The sequence below is a fragment of the Lichenostomus cassidix genome, chromosome 6 (genome assembly GCF_008360975.1).
Source record: "Lichenostomus cassidix isolate B80296 chromosome 6, HeHo_3.0, whole genome shotgun sequence".
In the NCBI taxonomy this organism is placed as follows: Eukaryota; Metazoa; Chordata; class Aves; order Passeriformes; family Meliphagidae; genus Lichenostomus; species Lichenostomus cassidix.
This window is the reverse complement of record NC_139487.1, coordinates 18,411,134-18,428,063: the sequence shown is the minus strand read 5'-3', so window position 1 is coordinate 18,428,063 and position 16,930 is coordinate 18,411,134. Positions and strand designations below refer to the sequence as shown.

The 16,930-nt window shown below is 49.2% G+C and overlaps 1 long non-coding RNA gene across 1 annotated transcript in view; it reads right to left on the bottom strand.

The window, feature by feature from the left end:
• Positions 1–14,117, bottom strand: part of LOC146435400 (uncharacterized) — a 43,252-nt gene extending 29,135 nt beyond the window's left edge. The window contains exons 1-2 of the long non-coding RNA XR_014853217.1: positions 13,738–14,117; positions 12,388–12,525 (exon numbers count right to left, since the gene is read on the bottom strand). This is a non-coding gene — a long non-coding RNA (uncharacterized LOC146435400). The remainder of the gene's footprint in view (positions 1–12,387; positions 12,526–13,737) is intronic.
• Positions 14,118–16,930: the final 2,813 nt, after the last annotated feature.

The following is a 16,930-nucleotide window of genomic DNA, read 5'->3' as shown; positions in this document are numbered from 1 at the left end:
ATCAGCCAGTATAGCTGAGACTGCATTTGCTGCAGAGCACCAGCTCAGAGGCTGAAGTAGACTTTCCTTCCTTGCCTCATGCAGAACTGAAGGAGTCAGGCTGGCTCCCTGGCAGAACATCCCCTTCCAACAGGCCAGAAAGGCCACAGCAAGTCTGCAGTGACAGAGCTTTCTCTGGTAAAAAAAACAACCTTTTTGTTGTTGTTGTTCAAGCTTTCAGTCACAAACAGAGTGTGCTTGGTTGGGATCCAGATTCAAGCCCTCACTCTTCCTTCCTATGTGTCCTTGGCCAACTCTCTCCACTGAGCATCAGCAGTTGACAGAAGGCACTGTCTCTCTCTGGGTGTGCCTGTGCTGGCAGGTACACTCAGAACTGAGCTCTGAAGCATGGCAGTATGCAGGAGAGGTCGGAGCTGGCTGGATTCAAGAGGCATGGCTTATTTGTTCATGCGTAGCCCAGGAAGAATGTGCCCAGACATAGAAAGCTGGCACAGGCCGAACCTCTCTCCTTGCAGACCCCTGGTTGGGCTCTTCTGTAGGGCAGACATGTCCCCATATGGGCTTGTATCTGAATGGACTAACAATGGATGTAACTTTGATTGGAACCTCCTAGCTATTACCTGGACTTTAGGAGTAAAATACATGGAAGTTTGTCTCTAGCAGGAAAGGAAGTGGCAGAAATAAGATCTCAGAAGGAGACATTCCATTTGGAAAGTCTTTCGGCTCTGAAGCATTTGCAAAAAAACATTTTTCTTGTAACACAAGCCTATTGTAGGCCTCAAAATGAACATCTGCCCTGTAGCAGATACTCACACACTGGACAAGTTTATCAATTCCCCAGCTATTCCATTAGGTACTTACTCTGGCAGTAGTTGGAATGTGAGGGACATAAATATATTCCATGAGAACAGTTGGTTCTATTTTCTAGCAGTGTATTAGTATCTAACCCTCTTAGCTTTTCTGTCCCTTCTGCATAATATTATTGTCCAGTAATATGAAACACAGAAGCCTTGCTTTGAACCATGATGTTCCTCCTTTGATTCAGGTCTTCTCAATCAATGCTACAGCTGTGGTGCTTGGCTTTTCCATTGATTGCTCCCATGGCATTTCTGACCCGCCAGGAATGTGGCAAAAGGGCAGCTGGAGCTTTCCTTCCCAGTAAACCTAGGACAAAGTGTGATTCATCTGACACATTGCCTACCTCTCACAGGGATCCCCCCCCGCCTTGTGCATGTGATATCCATTTGTTTTTCATAGCACAGCACCATAAGAATCAGGCACTCTCCAAGAGTGAACAGGACTATCTTAGACAGTTGATTTGCTTGTGTAGATACTGGAAAACACCTGGAAATTCCTGTATTTAAGAAGTCATTTTATCTGCCTCTCTAATACAGACAAGCTAACATGGGACACAACTGCCCCATTAGCAAGCTATTATGTGGTTCCTTGGGAAGTCTGCAGAGAAATGAAATATACTGGTCTCAGTAGCCAAATGAGTTGAAATACATGGATCCCTTTACTTCCATCCATTTGGCATCTGGGACATAATATCCAACTGTGAGCAGTGGAGAGACCCAGACATTCAAAATCCCCATGCTGATTGTGCCAGGGCTAGAGACGCACCTGCACAAAATCAAAGCACTGGACCAGTGCTGACCCAGAGTGGAAAGGCATCAACACTCTGCTTAACTCTCTGCAGGCTCCAGAGTGGATGGCTGTACCCACTTCCCCTATCACAATGCTAATAACTACACTGTCTTGGGAAAGCCCAGGAGACCTTCCAGTCCTACATTACATCATGCCTTGGGAGCAACTCTGACCAGTAATGCCGTTTCCTCTGGAAGACAGACTGTAGACTCTTCATCTCAGAGTTATTTTCCAATAGATAGGCAAAACCCATAGCCATTAAAGGAGTGCTGGTAAAATCATTAGCATTAAATACGCTTGGGCTTGGGGTTTGTTTTTTACATTGTTGGCTGGTTCGCTCATCACTGAAGAACTTGGGGTGTAAGAGGGGCAGAACGTCTATTAGGTGAAGAAGCATGTGTCCAGTGGCAACAGATCAGGAGGCTGGCTTTAATCATAATATTTTACAAATAACTGCCTCTTTCAAAGGGTGTCCCACTCAAAACCAAATTCTGTATACCTTGCTTATCTCAGAATTTCATGATTAGGCCTGGAGTTGTCTGTCAAAATTGTATGCCTGGATTCGTGTAGGCAAATTCAATGTTCTCTGCTGGAACTGCAGTGCCATTAAAAAGAACAGGAATATAGAACTAGAGATTATTGAAAAAGAGCAGAAGGGAATGGAAACAGGCACCTCTGGTCAACCTGGAGACTTCAGAGGGCACTGAATGGCTCCAATTTGTGACATCATCTTGAAAGCTGTGGTTTGTGCAGCCTCCAACTGAGTACCTAATTTTTCAGGGAAACCTCACCTTTTGTTTCTGTTTTGGCTTTGTCTAGACTCAGAAAGCAGCTGCATATAAGGACAGGAGAAAAGCTGGGTACTTTTCTGCAGTAAATAGGTGAGGATTCCCTATTCTCAGCAGCCAAGTAAGAGCTGGGAGGGACGGAGAGCATGACCTTCTCTCAAGCTTCTTTTGGTTGGTATAAATGGCAGCCTAAAGGCTGACAAGAATTCCACCCCCCTCTCTCATTGTCATCTGAATTGGGAATATTCCATGGAGGTTGATGAAGCTGAGTAAGAGCACTGCAGCCAGAGCAGCTGCCAAGCAGCCATCAGGCAAGACTATGTCAAGACACAGGGACCTGGGCCAGGAGGTCCCTGTGGGTCCTGACCCCTTCCACCAGCTGCAGGCCTCTTCCTGTCTCTCTGGCAGCAGCACAGCCCCCCAGGCCTGTTGCCACCGCTGAGCTGTGCGGCTGAAGGGGATGGCACATTGAAGCAATTTGCCAGGCTGCATGACAATTACTGACACAGATGCTCCTGTGTCAATATGGGCTCTTCTCTCCGTTCTGGTTACAGCAATGGGTGTGCTTGGCGGGGACTCCTCTCGGCACAGGCCAGTAGCATTATGGGGCTGGGAAGGGGCCATGTCTGCCTGGGCTTGCGAGAGCAGAAGCAGACTCAGAGGTTGTCCCTGCTCCCTCCCCTCTTCCAGTCTTTTTATCAGGGTCTTCAGCTGCCTGCCATCCCCACACTCTTCCCTCTGTCTCCCACTACCCACACACTGTAGCTTTCTCTCTGCAATGTCCCAGCCTTGCTGCCTGTTTCGAGATTAGGGATGAGAGAAAGCGGTAGTGTCCAATTCATTTCTGTCAAAGATTCTACATCCCTCATGCCCCCTCCTCCTTTCAGTATCCTCCTTTCACTATCCTTGTCTCTCCCTGCCTCAATTGTTCCCTTGTAACTGGGATATCAGTCATTGCACAAGTGCCAAAAAATTACACCCTCCACAAACACAACAGAGGTGAGATGGGGCAGATTTTAGGAGGGTCAGGACAGGCATAAGGAATTACACAGACCCCTTCACCCTCTGAGCAGTTCTGAGAGCCATCTTCTCCTGCCAGCTTTTCAACCAGCATCAAGTCTACGTATTTTGCTTGCCAAATCCTGAAATGCACTGAAAACACTCACATCCAGTATCCAAATACCATCAAACTCTATCCAAACACAGAGATGTCATCAAGGTGACATAAAGACCTCAGCCAGACCCTGTAGACAGTACACATTGCCATCACTATGTCCTCCTGATGCCTTGGATTCCAAGACCCCTGGAGATGTGATGCAACTAGTTATCAAGTCTGTATGAATAAATGGGTCCTTCCCTTGGCTGTAGCTTCAGCACCAGGAGAGAAACAAGCAGTCTTGGGCCATTTGCTACCCAGAGTTTCCTGACTTCGCCTCTGCATAGAGGCCCGGAGGGGCGGCGTCCAGGAGTGCCAAGCTTATGCCTCATGGCTGCACCCTCACCAGTGCCTTGTACCAAGTTTAAGACACGGCAGTCAATGCTGAAGGCTGAGACATGAAGCACTCTGCCAGACTTCTTCCAGCACACCTTGAGGTGATTTGAGATATCACTGCTTTCAGCTGCTCTTCTTTGTTTGCTGCTCCCTGTTTCCCCAGGCTGCAGCAGCTGAAGCCCAGCCACATGTTGCCCTCAGCCACCTCAGCAATGGCAGATGGCTCTCCAGGAGAGGGACAGCTGACCCGGTGAGCTGGGAGAAGGTCATGTGTGTGACAGACCTCTCTACCCACCAAAACAGTGATGGTCTGTGACACCAATGTCTGTAACACCATGGCTTTCCCTCCAGAGAAGGCCACCACTGGCTTAACTCTAGGACAAAACCACTTCAGGATGTATCCTTAGTGTCTTCTGCCCTTTGAGGAGACCAGCAAAGGAGTCTGCTGCTCCCGCCAGCACTGCACAAACCTGAACAACCCCAAACCAGCTTCCTCCTGGCCCCCCTCCGATGTTAAAAAGAAAACCTGTACTGCTCCTTTAAATGTGGCGCATGTTTAAAAAAAAATTGACAAGCTCCCTCACTCTCAAAAGAGTGAGAAATTTTCATTGATTGATTTCTTCATGGCTTCTTAAACAGATAATTAATTCACCGTGAACCTGCGGACACACCGTCGTGAGTCGTTAATATTGTAAATTCACATATACTTCAATAATCGCCTGACCCCCCCGTCACCCCGAAAAACAGATAGCTGTGCAGCAAGGAGGAGGGGAACGGAGGGGGGAATCGATTTTCGAAGACATGAAGGGATCACCCAGCAAAGGGAAGCTATTGATTCTCTTTTATAAGACACTGCTATAATATTTATTCTTTTGTAAACAGAATTAACCCAGCATCATGGGTCATTCCTATCGAACAACTTTCCTCACATGTGCACAGCAATGCTGATTGTATCAGATGAGGTAGAAACATCCAAACTGTACCACCCACCCTGGCTCACACCTCAGCATCTGCTCAGCTCCGGCCTGCCGGGTCGTGCCGCCATGGCGCAAACCCAGCTGGCGCAGGGCTGGCCGCAGCCGGGCTCGGCTGCGCAGGTATGGGCAGCCCGGGAAGCAGCCGTGCTGTCCTCACCAAGTGCTGCTGGCACCATGGTGGTCCTGGGCTGCCTCATGCTGGGGAGGAGGTGGCTGGGGGGCTCCTGCAGCTGGAGCCACAGACCCAGCACTCGTGGTGGATGGCTGAGCTGTGACCCCCACCCGCCCACAGCTCCTGATAGAGGAAAGGACAGGGGGAACTGTGACACAAAGAGGAACATGTCTCCATTCCCTAACCATCTCTGGAGAGGTTTTAATCCTCCAGACTCTCCACAGTCACCCAGAAACCCATCCAGCAGCAGATGGGGCAGCAATTGGTGTGAGGACTCCATCACATCCAAGCTCTTCTCTGCCCACCCTTAGGAGAGGATGCAGAACAAAAGATCCATGCAGGGCATCACTCTCCAGAGCCCTGAGGCTCGGTGGCCCCATGCACGGGGACAGCACAGGGACAAAGTGTAACAGGGTCCCTGTTACTGAGGTATGAGCTGTTGCTTCTGAGGGGACACAACTGCATTTCATCCAAATGAAAGGTCACCCCTAAAAAAAGTAAGAGACTGAATGGCAGAAGTGACAAGCAAAAGTCAATGGGAGGCTTCTGGATCAAGCATCCCAAGGAAGAGCCAACAAGATGTGATCCAGTCAGGGATGGATCTGAAAATCCTGCCTGGAGACGTTTTCCTTCCCTGAGTTTATCTGCATAAACAGCGAATCACTGCTCCCCATAAGAGACTACTCACACACATTCAAGTCTCTTGAAGATGCTTCTTTGTGGGACATAAAAACGTGTTTTGTGTAGAAAAAGATGCAAATCTTTGCCTTGGGTACAAACATACCTAAAGTCTAGAAAAGTGTGGAGGCTGTAACTGTGAAAATCCTGGCTGCCCATCAACTCCTGAATTGCGATCAAGTACCACCATGCAGTCCAAAGCAATGATAGAAATCTCAACATCCCAGGGCTTCCTTGCGTTTGCCCCACAAATGTGAAAGTGTTTTCCAGTAAGGTCTACCCGAGAACTTCTGTCACGAAAAGTACCATTCAGATTTCACAAAAAAAAAATCACATTTCGGCCCCGTTTCATAGGCTAACCCCAGATGTACCCATGGCAGAGCCCGCGGGGCCGAGCGGTGCCCAGGGGGTCCCCGGAGGAACCCTGACCCGCGGGCCAGTGGGGCTGTGGCCGCTCGGCCCCGGGCGGCAGCGGCAGGACGGCTCCGTGCCGGCTCCTGCAGCGGGCATCCGGACGTGCCGGCCTGCCGGCGCTCCGCCTGGCTTCCCCTCGCCTTCCTCCCGCCCCGGCCGGCGGCCAGGCCGAGCGACAGCGAGCGCAGAGTTGTGCCCGTGGGTTTAGAAGCGGCGGGGGGAGCGGCAGCCGGGTCCGGGCGGCGGCGGCGGGGCAGCGGAAGCCCTAATTAGAAGCGGGGCCGCGGGCAGGCACGGCTCCATTCAGAGGGCGGACAAAGGGAGGGTCTGTGGAGCAGAACCGGCCGGGACTGAAAGGAGCCCGGGAAGGCCCCGCGGCGCCCCTCGCCCGCCGGCGCAGCGCAGCGCAGCGCAGCGCAGAGCCCCGGCCGGAGCGCCGCCTGACCCGGCCGCCGAGGCCCTTGCCGCCCGCACCTCCCGCGCCCCGCACGGCCCAGGGCAGCCCCGGCCGGTGGCCTGGAGGAGGAGAGAGGGGAGCGCCAGCCCCCCAGGTCACCTCGCGGCCCCCGCCGCCAGACGAGCGCCTTTCCACTCCAGCAGCGCCCCTGAATGCGCTAATTAGCCCCCCGAGCCCGGTGCCGGGAAAGGCCACAGCGCTCATATGACCGCCACGAGGGGCCTTGGGGAGCGTCACCGTGCCCCCGTCCATCCCGCAGCCTCGGCTGGGACGTGGCGGAGGGAGGCCGGGTGCAGGTGCCAGCCCCGTGGCACCCCCTGTGCAGGGCACCCCTGGAGCGGGGCTCGGAGAAGGTGCCGGCCCGGGGGTGGAGGGCGCTGCCAAGGTGGTGCTGTGACAGGCCGTGGAGAGAAATGAACAAGAGGCCCAGAACTTGTCTAAGGGCAGCCGTACATCGCAATTAATTCAGGGCTCTTTCCAAAACAAAGGCTCTCTATAGATTTCAACATGTTTGCACAATAGTGGGCAGAAAGACCAGTGAAGTGTCATCTCAAGACCCCCTCCCTATCTGTTGCCTCTTCTCCTTCCCTGCCCACACATTCAGCACATCTTCAGCACTGTCTCCTCTTCAAACCGTTTCTTGCTACACATTCACTGTTTTGTTTTGTTTTTTTTAACCATGCCACACGTGCTTTGCTTTCTACAGACTCCCCAAGGCTCCACTGTGAGGCATCCATGGCTGTGATGCCCCACATGCTCCCATTTCGGGATAGTCAGCACAGTGAAGCTCATGGTTGCAGGAGACGTAGTGCAGCAGCCACACATTAGAAGGCTACTGCTGGCAAAGTAAGAGTCCACCATAGCTCTGCTCTCTTCCCCCTGGGTTTGAGCAATATCCAACTCAAGCCTTAGCAGAGGCCACTCTATTAAATGTACAAAAGTGGTTTCTATAAAAAGAGGAAAGAAGGCCACCAGCTATATGAGACCTCAGTGACAATGGTAGGATCAGTGAAAGAGGCAGGGGAGAGGAAGGTCACAGATGAAGACTGAGGCCAGGGGCCGTGGCACTAATTCTTCCCCATCCCTGTCCCCCTTGACTCCACACGCAAGCCCAAATGTGATGGCCAACAGCTTTTGCACCTATGGTCCTCATCACGAACCAGCTGGGACAGAGAGCATCTCAGTGCACACCTGCACTTCTCTGTGATACTTTGTCTTTCCCTTCACTTCTGGGATCTGTGCCCTAGCAGACCCCAAGATCTCTCACATCCTTGCAGTGAGTATGCAGTGGTTTCACTAAGCCAACACATACCAGTTAAACCAGGCTGACGCAGAAAATTTTGTCCTGATGGCAACACAGAACAAACCACATCACCTGATTTATCTGGATGTGCTGTCAAGATCAAGGATTCATCAGCTCCAAGACCCTTCCTCATGGTGCTATTAGCCCTCACAGCAGTGTGGTACCCCTCCCTGGATCTTCAGGCACCCCAAAAACCTATCAGTAGTCAAAGCCCTTCAGAGGCTCTGACATGCTGGTAAGGAGAAAGCAGTACAGCATAGAGGAGTAAACAGCAGGCAGTAAACCAAGGCCATGGATTAACCAACTCATCTTTGATTTTCCTCCTTGCCATTCCCCCCCATCCACCCTCCCCCTCCCCCCCCAAGTCCAGCTTCTAAGGGCAAGGGCTTCTAGCTGAGGCTGCTTTCTCACCTGCACACCCCGCCCCCCCCCTAAGCCCCAAAGGCCTGCATTGCACCCCAGGACCCCAAGAACAACTGCAAAGAGCCAGGAGGCCTCATACAAAAACCCAACAACCCTAGCAAGAATGTAATTTCCTCCAAAGCTAGCAGTGCTGGCAGGAGAAGCTGCCTTCAGCACAGCCTTTCCACAATCACTCGCATCACCCAGGTGCACAACATCTTTTGCAAAGGCCCAAGGGACTCAAACAGCTCTGCAAGGCCCTAAGAGAAGGGAAATTGCTATCAGAGACTCCTGTCGACTCCACAGCCCACCAAGGAGGCTGCTGGCTTCCACAGGCCATCCCCCATCTGTTGGAATAGCAGGAAGTTTTACGTTAGCAATAAAAAATAAAAAATGCTGGAGTCCAACTGGTGACTGAAGTCTGGTGCCAGGCTCTGCTGCAGAGACATCACAGCTGCTTACAGTGCCTGCTCAGAAAGAGGTGCTCATTAAACATTTGCCTTGGGTTTGTTTTCCCTGTTTGCTAAAAGCAAACATTCACAACAAAAATCTATAACAGAGAGCTGCAAATCAAAAGTTTGATTTAATAAAAACAAGTATTACCAGCCGTCTGACTCTAGGCGCTTCTTCCTTTGCCTTCTGCTTTTAGCCTTTAGGAGTTATTTTGAAGAGCTTAAGGCCACATGAACTAGAAGTGATTTTTATTTTGTAATTGAGAACTCCAGATTTTCAACTAAGAGATCAGGCTTTTCAGAAGACCCCAAGTAACCAATACACTCTTCAGACCTGGCAAAAAGGGTTTCATATCACAGAACTCCCTCAAGATGCAGAAAGGACTTTTCTGAGGTGGGCATTTTTGGTGGAGTTCCTGCCTTTTTTCCCAGCTATGGAGATGCTTTCAGTAGCTGCAGATACCTTCCATGCATGAGCCATGAATACTTGCATATCAAAGCTAAAGAGCTGGTCAACAAACTGGACTACTAAAACACAGCATGCTCATCAATGCCAGGCTGCTCAGAAGAAAGCTCTCATCAGCAGAACCCAGACAGCAGAGCTGTGAACACAATTCAGAAGTACCAACATCCCAATGTTAACAACACAAGAGGTCTCCAGCAGGAGTGGGAAACCCGCAGCCAGTAACCAGGCAGTGCCTGCCACTTTGCATCATATGGTGAAATAGCACATGAACTAACACTAATACTGGTACCATTCAGCTGCACCTGAAGTACTCTGAAAAGTTAGTTTAGCAGGTTCTTCATGTCGCCCTGAAGCATAGTGAGCTCTGGCTGGTTGCAGGCCCATCCACTGCCGTACTAAGGGCTGGGCCTTCACATCTCCCACTGAAACCATCTCAGGAAACCAGTGCTTTCCAAGCACCACTGCTCTGCTTGCACCCCACGCCAGAGCACGGCTGTGCAGCATGACATCGCCTGCTTGCAGCTCTCCTGGTGGTGCCTCTGCAGCTGGAGGCTCATATGTCTCTGGGCTCACCCTTCTCAGCATAGCCAGCAGCAAGCCAGTCTCGCCCAGGTCTTTGGGCACCTGGGGGAAGCTGGTCTCCTTGTGAAGCCACACTGTGAGGCACTGACATGAATCGATCCATAAGCCGCCCCTGATGTTCTCCACTTCTGATTGCTACATTTTTTGTGACAAATTGATAAACTGCATCTCCACTCAGTTAAAGATTTGATCTCGCTCTCTTAATCCGCTATCAATAAGATATTAATCGTGCACCCGACCCGTTCTGTTCCCCGTCTGCCTGCAAATCCAATAATCATTTCAGAATTCACAGCCGAGTGGGGCACTCCCTTCAAACAATTAATTATAGGGGAGTCTCATTTATTTTCCCTGTAACTCTCTTTCCCCCTACCCCTCCCCTGCCTGCCTGCCTGTCTCCTTCTTCCCCCCTCCCTCCTTCCCCAGCTGAAATTCATGCTCAGCAGAGATAGGAGGTGGGAGTGCAGTTTAGACTGGGAGCTGAAGAAGTCCTGCTGAGCTCCCTTCCATTTGCTGCCTCACACAACAGATTAAACCCCACTTGCCCAGCCCCCAGATTTCTCTGAAAGTGGAGGCCAAATTCACCCCAAAGCTAAAATGCTGAATAACCCCACTACTGCATAGTCCCTCTAACACCAACCCTAGCATTTGCTCTGCCAGTGACTTGGGATTTCGACTTCTGGCCAGCCAGGACAGGGTTTGTTCATGCCCAGAGTAGCTCAGGTAAAGGAGAGTTGGATGAGAAGTCTCTGTGTGGGCCATGAGGATGGATGAACTGATGACAACTGACCTTTATCCACATATACCATTGCCATTTTGTAATAGCCTGCACTGCTACCTGAGCGCCTCTTGATTTTGACTTTAGAGATTTAGTTTCTGTCTCTGGTCAAGAGGAGAACCAAGCTTCCTGGCCAGCTGTGCACTCAGGCAAAGTCTCAGTGCACTATTCCTTCCCTCTTCTGGCACTACATGTCAACAGCAAGGCTGTTTCGGAGGATGCTGTTAGGAAATTAGTCTATGCAACAATTTCTAGTCACGGCATTCATATGAAGGCCAGATACACAAATAAAATAGTTTGTGTCCTAAATTTGCTACCACAAGTGCAGGAGATGAAGAATGTAGCCCATGGGGAGGTGAAAGGTTGCAAAGAACCACAGAGCATGCAAAGTCCTTCCTTGTCCATGCAACAAAAACCAATGAAAAAGCATGTTAGAGTATCCCTCACTGTCAGAGAACTCCCTCCTGAGGAGCATCTTTTGCTTCACCCTGTTTGTCATCCTCCCCGTTTACCTCAAACCCCATGGGAGACAGAAGCACTGTGACCAGAGATGGGAAGGGCTGGGAGACAGTGGCTGTTGCCAGTAATAGCTGCTGTAAGCATTGGCAGAAGGGCCAGAGGAAAGAGCGTCTCTGCTCCTGTGTGGGGACAGGAGCAGGGCTCTGACAAGCTCTTTAAGCTCCCCAGGCTCCAGAAAATGCTGTGCAAAGTGTTTTAGCAACAAAAGTCTTGAGAAGAACAAACATTCTAATCCCTTAATGAGCCGGCTGATCCCCCATCTTGGCTCTGGCTACTCTAAAGAGCCACACGCTCCCCTCCTCCCTGGCCCCCGGCCCCCTTTGGAGCAACCCGCTGCGGCCGCCTCAGAACTGATTCAAGGTGCTCTTCGGGATCCAATCCAATTACCCTGCGTCCTGCTGAGCGGCCCCACAGACAGACTGGCTCTTTCAGGGCAGAGTCCTATGGCCTGTTAATCCTCCCCTCATTAAAAGACCTTGTTCCTCCCTCCTCAGAGATGAAAAAAAAACCCACAAAAAACCCCTCAACCCCACACTGGGAAAAGTTTACGCAAGAGAGCCCCAAAGCGGAGCATGAAAGCTGGCCTGCAAGCTGCGTCCTCTGCCTGCTCCCAGGGGTCACCTCTGCACAAGGCAGGAGTATCTCTGCCTCCTCCTGCCCTCAGACCTGGCTCACCCATGGAGAGGATGGGCAGGCAGCCGTCCCTCACACTGTTCTTGCACTGTGGCTTTATTGGCTTCTCTTTAATGGGCCTGTCATTAAGGCAGGAGGAAGCTGGGTGGGAGGGTTCCCATAAAACCAAGGCCTCAGCTAATGAACGCAGCACCTGAGGGGAAAGGACGCAGGAGCGATGGTTGTTGGTCACACAGGGCTGAGCTGGCTGTCGAAAGCCTCGCAAGGACAAGATTCCCTCCTCACTGCAAGAGGAAATGTCAGAGCAGCCCCCTCTGCCATCCACCCCTCTAGTACCACTCATGCAGGAGGGGCCAAGATCTCCATCCCAGAGGGTGGCCATTCCCACACCTGGGAGTTCTCCTCAACACTTAGCTGAAGGGATGAGCCAGAGGTCAGTCAGCTGCAACCACCTCCTAACAAAAGTGTAATGCTGCTGTGATTTTGCACCTCTCCTGCTTCCTTCTATTGGAAGATGCAGTCACAAACCCCAGCGTTTTCTATTGGAAGATGCAGTCACAAACCCCAGCGTTTTCCCTCCAGCTGCATCTGCTATGTGACCAGCTCAGGTTCAAATCCATCAATCTTAACCGTAGATACTGCAACTGGTACCAGTACTCATTAGCTCATCATTAGAGTGTGATGAAGAGCAGGATCACTCCTCTTCTGAGGGAAGATCCATGTATGTGTAAGCCAGGCACTCCCTGCAGCAGGTGTCGTCAGCTTAACCTATTACACACGGCAAAAAGGAAATATTGTAATGCTAAGAAAATACTTCATAGACATGTTTTCCAAAATAAATTATAGTTCTGATTGTTACTGTCTGGTAAGCTGCATTTACATCCCCACCAGCACACTACAGTGCAGAACTTCAGTCCCAGGAGTGTTAAAAACATTGCTAAAGACAGAGACAAATCTGGCAAGTTTGGGTAGAAGATAATAAAACCAGAGTTAGGTAGTATGATAGGATAACAGCGGGACTTCTCGCTAAAGTTAAGGAAATATAAATGAAGCAGGATAAAATTAAGGGAGAAACTTCCTGGCAATGAAACTCACTAGGAATCTTCACTATTTAAAGCCCTAAGAAAATTGCACTGAGGAAAAGGGCTATAGGGGTGCCAGAAGAGCCTGTGCAGATATTGTGGTACAACACAGGGCTTGGGGAATCACTGTTTTATTCTTGGTCCTGATAGCAGCGTGCAGTACAGCCTCACCACATTAAATTCGGCACATGTTCAGATAATGCTCCCATCCCTCCAACTGCCAAGATACAGAAGTCACTTGCCAAATTTAGCAAGCCAGTCAGACTCTCAGTTAGAGGTAACCTAAGCATTGTGATTTCTGGGCCCAGGAGAATGTTAATAATTCCACAAAGTCTTCTCAGAATTGAGGCAAGCTCATAATTCATGTGAGACCTACTATGGAGATGGTCATCCTCCCTCCAGAGCTGCAAGAGTTCCTGGCAATCATAGCATGTATGAAAAGAAGCCACAAGAATGAAGCAACTAATTTTTGTGGGGCAAATGGCTCATCCCAGCTCGGGCTAACCCAGGCATCGATGAGTCAGGCTCTGCTCTGGCTATGCACTACAAGGAACGGAACAACATACCTGTGATGATTTGATGCGATGGGGCTCAGGATTACTGAGTCACTCAGGTGACTAAGAAGGATTTCAGTGATAATAAAAGGCATGATTAGGTCTTCCTAAAATTTTGTTGTAGCAGAAATTGCAGCACGGACTTACTAAGCAATTTCACAATAGGTATCTGAATTCTTTTTCTTATAAGACAGAAGAGGGAAGTGAACATATCAAGCTGGAAGGGACATTTTTCAGCGAGGTTTCGGTTTGAGTTAAGTTTTTGGGAGAAAGTATTTTAAAAAATTCAAATTTCTGACAACATCTTTTTTCCCTCCTCAGCAAAAAAAAAAAAAATTCCTTACCAGCCTGTCACAGGCCCCAGGGAGGTGAACTGCATGATCTAATTGGGCATTATCTCAGTCTTCTCCAATTTCTCTCTTGTCACACAGTCTGCTTTTTGACCTATGCCAAGAGAAACAACGTTGGCATGCATCCTTTTTGGCTTTGACAGAGCCTGTTTCTGCTCAGCTCTCTTCCACAAATTTTTTCTAGTTATGCCATCTCATCTATTCACTTTGCACTTGCACATTTAACACCGTAATTACAACACACAAGATTACAAATCAGACTCACCTTTTCCCACCTAGAGCTGTTTTCTTCTTGTTCTTTGTACTCCATTCAGTAGGACCAATGAAACTCACTTACTTGCTTCACTTTTTTTTTTTTTTTAATGGTCAGGTTCATTTTTATTCTTTCTTATTGAACCCAGCCATCTGCAGAGAACTACTTTGCTCAAGAACTTGGTCTCTGCTCACTGGTTGTCTGCCATCAGGTGATAATTCCTCCCCATCTGTTGTTTTAAATTATTTTCTAAATAATTTCTGTGAATGATTCCAACTATCTTGGTCAGCTTTGACTGGATGGAATGGTCACACACTCCATTTCTTTCCCCAATGGGTCTTTGGTCCCTTTTAAAGTCAGGTCTTAGGTGACAATGCTGGAATTTTTAGAACAAAATAATTTTCCATTAACTCTCCCTAAATTTTACTTAAAAGTGCCTTGTTCCACAAATACTCTGACTAGAAAACCTGTCTACTAGAATACTGTCGGAAAACACCCACCTAAGAGAGAAATCACAAGGAAATTTAAGTTTTTTGTTGGATAGTACACTAACTGAAAATTCTTTCTGTGTGAAGATTTACTTCATTATAGGCTGAGTTCAGCAATGCTGCTGCAAACACAGACTTGGTCCTTTGATACCAGACAGAATGCTGAGAGCTCTGGACTCGATCCAGCAAAATATTTAAGCACACGAGCAGCTTAAGAAATTAAGTGCATGGTTAAATATCTAGCTAGATCAGGGCCAAAACATTTGGCATCTCATAGGATTGCTCCATAAAAATGTTCTTCATTTTAAAAAAGGTCATGTTTCATCAAAAATATATTAGGAATTACCAACTTCCTTTTTAGATGCAATTTAACATGGTTATCTAACATAATATCATGCCTTTAACCCTTTTCTCGTGTTTCATCAAAAATATATTAGGAATGACCAAAGTCCTTTTTAGATGCAATTTAACATGGTTATCTAACATAATATCATGCCCTTACCCTTTCTCTGGAGACAGTTATTTAGAAGAAGGGTTCTTCTTATGTCACTCAGTTACACGACTTAGCTAATTTCTTGCCAAGGTGTCACCTGGGAATCCCCCCCTGCAGTTGTGACCAGTGTCAGCACATTCCAGCAATGAAGGAAAGGTGGTCTGAAGGACACAAATATGGGAAGACTGGTAATTTACAGAGGATGTGCTCCAAAACAGTGTTTATGGCAGGACGTCAAGGGGCTGGCCCAGATGTGGAGGTCAGATACAAGTGTATGAGCCAGACTTGCTCTCTCTTTGTCAAGCAATTACTTGCACTGTGGTTAGCACAGACTGTGAGATAGAGATCAGAGCCCTCTGTGCTACCTACCAGCATGAACACAGAGTTACTGTCCCACAGACCTTCTGTCCAAATAACCACAGCAGAAACTGGGAGGGGAAACTGGGCTTTTCCAACAGACTGAACGAAGAGCTTTCCCATCTCTCCTTCCAGAAGCAGTTACACAGGCTAGCAGTGGAGAAGACTCGACATAAGCAAGATCTCTTTCTTCGCGCTTAAAATACCACCTCACAAGTTTAATGGAGCTGACACATGCTCCACCACATTCTCCTGTGCCCACTACCATCTTCACCTGTCTATCCCTGTACCCAAGCACTGGGGACGCTGGAGCCCATGGGGGCAGGGAGCTGCACCAGTATCTCCCAGAAGTGATAGGTCAAGAGGAAGTCAAGTCAAGCTAGATGGCCCTTTACTGATCCTCCCTCTTAGGGCCATAAATAGCTCTATCCTCTGTGACCCTCGGCCTCCCGCAGCCCTTCCCCACCTCCGCCCCCTCCCCAGCACAGGCTGCTCCTTGCCCTCTGCAGATCATTGTCTCCCTGTTAATTGCTCTGTCTAGGAGGAACAGGTCAGCAGCTTCAGGTGAGAGCCAGGGAGAGCTGTTAATAAGTAAATGATAAAAAAAAAAGTTACAGAATGAACTTGTTTCTTTACAGGACTTGCCTTGCAATTTGGCAACCACTTTTTGTCCTCTTGCAAAAGGGCTCTTTTTATCTCTCCTTGACCCAAAACTCTGACAGTAACGTTAAGCACAAACATGTGACCCCCAGTTCCAAAAAGAGTGTGTGTATGTATGGGTCTTGCCAGCTTAGGGGCTGCCCTGATAGCTCCATTGTATCTCCCTGTCTATGTTACTAAACAAAACAAAGTAGGAAACAATATGCCCTCATATCATTCCTACTGTTTAACTACAGGCTCCCTGGCTGGGAGATGGTTCTGTCTCTCAGACAGTGCATGGCAACAGCCTGTGTCACCAACCAGCCCCACCAGACAGTACATACAAAACCTCCAGCACCATCCAGCATGCCTTGCACTCCTGGACACCATTACTAGCCACACTTCGGGGCCCCATCATGCTCCAAAGCTCCTGAGATGCAGTGTGGCACTTTCCTGTGATGCCCTCTCTCAGCACGAGCCATGCAGTGCCACAGGGGAGCCATGGTGCTGCAGAACCATCAGTCCTAGCCATTGCTGCTGTCTTTAAGTGTTACAGAACACATGGAACTCACAGCAAATCTCTCAAAACCAAGTACAACATGAGAGATGAAGCATTGGGAGTGCACACAAGCCACCAGCTCCATCCCAAAGGAGACATTGCAGGAAGAAACTTCCAATGTTAGGAGACCGCTGAACAGACTTGTTCCCAGCCCCAGAATCAAGCATCAACTAGAGGGCTTAAATTTCCCCTGGAAACATTGGCTTGTGCCATCTGGCTTATTGGGCATGCCCCTGGGCTCCTGCCCCTGTCCAGGGCACAGTGATTCCTGTTGCTGCCCCATCCCAGGAGGAGGTGCTGTGGAGTGGTGGCCACACTCCTCCCCTCTCCACCTTTGTGAGCCTAACCCTGTGGGGTCTCATATTCCTTTGAAACCTGAGTTGTGTTGATGGATATAT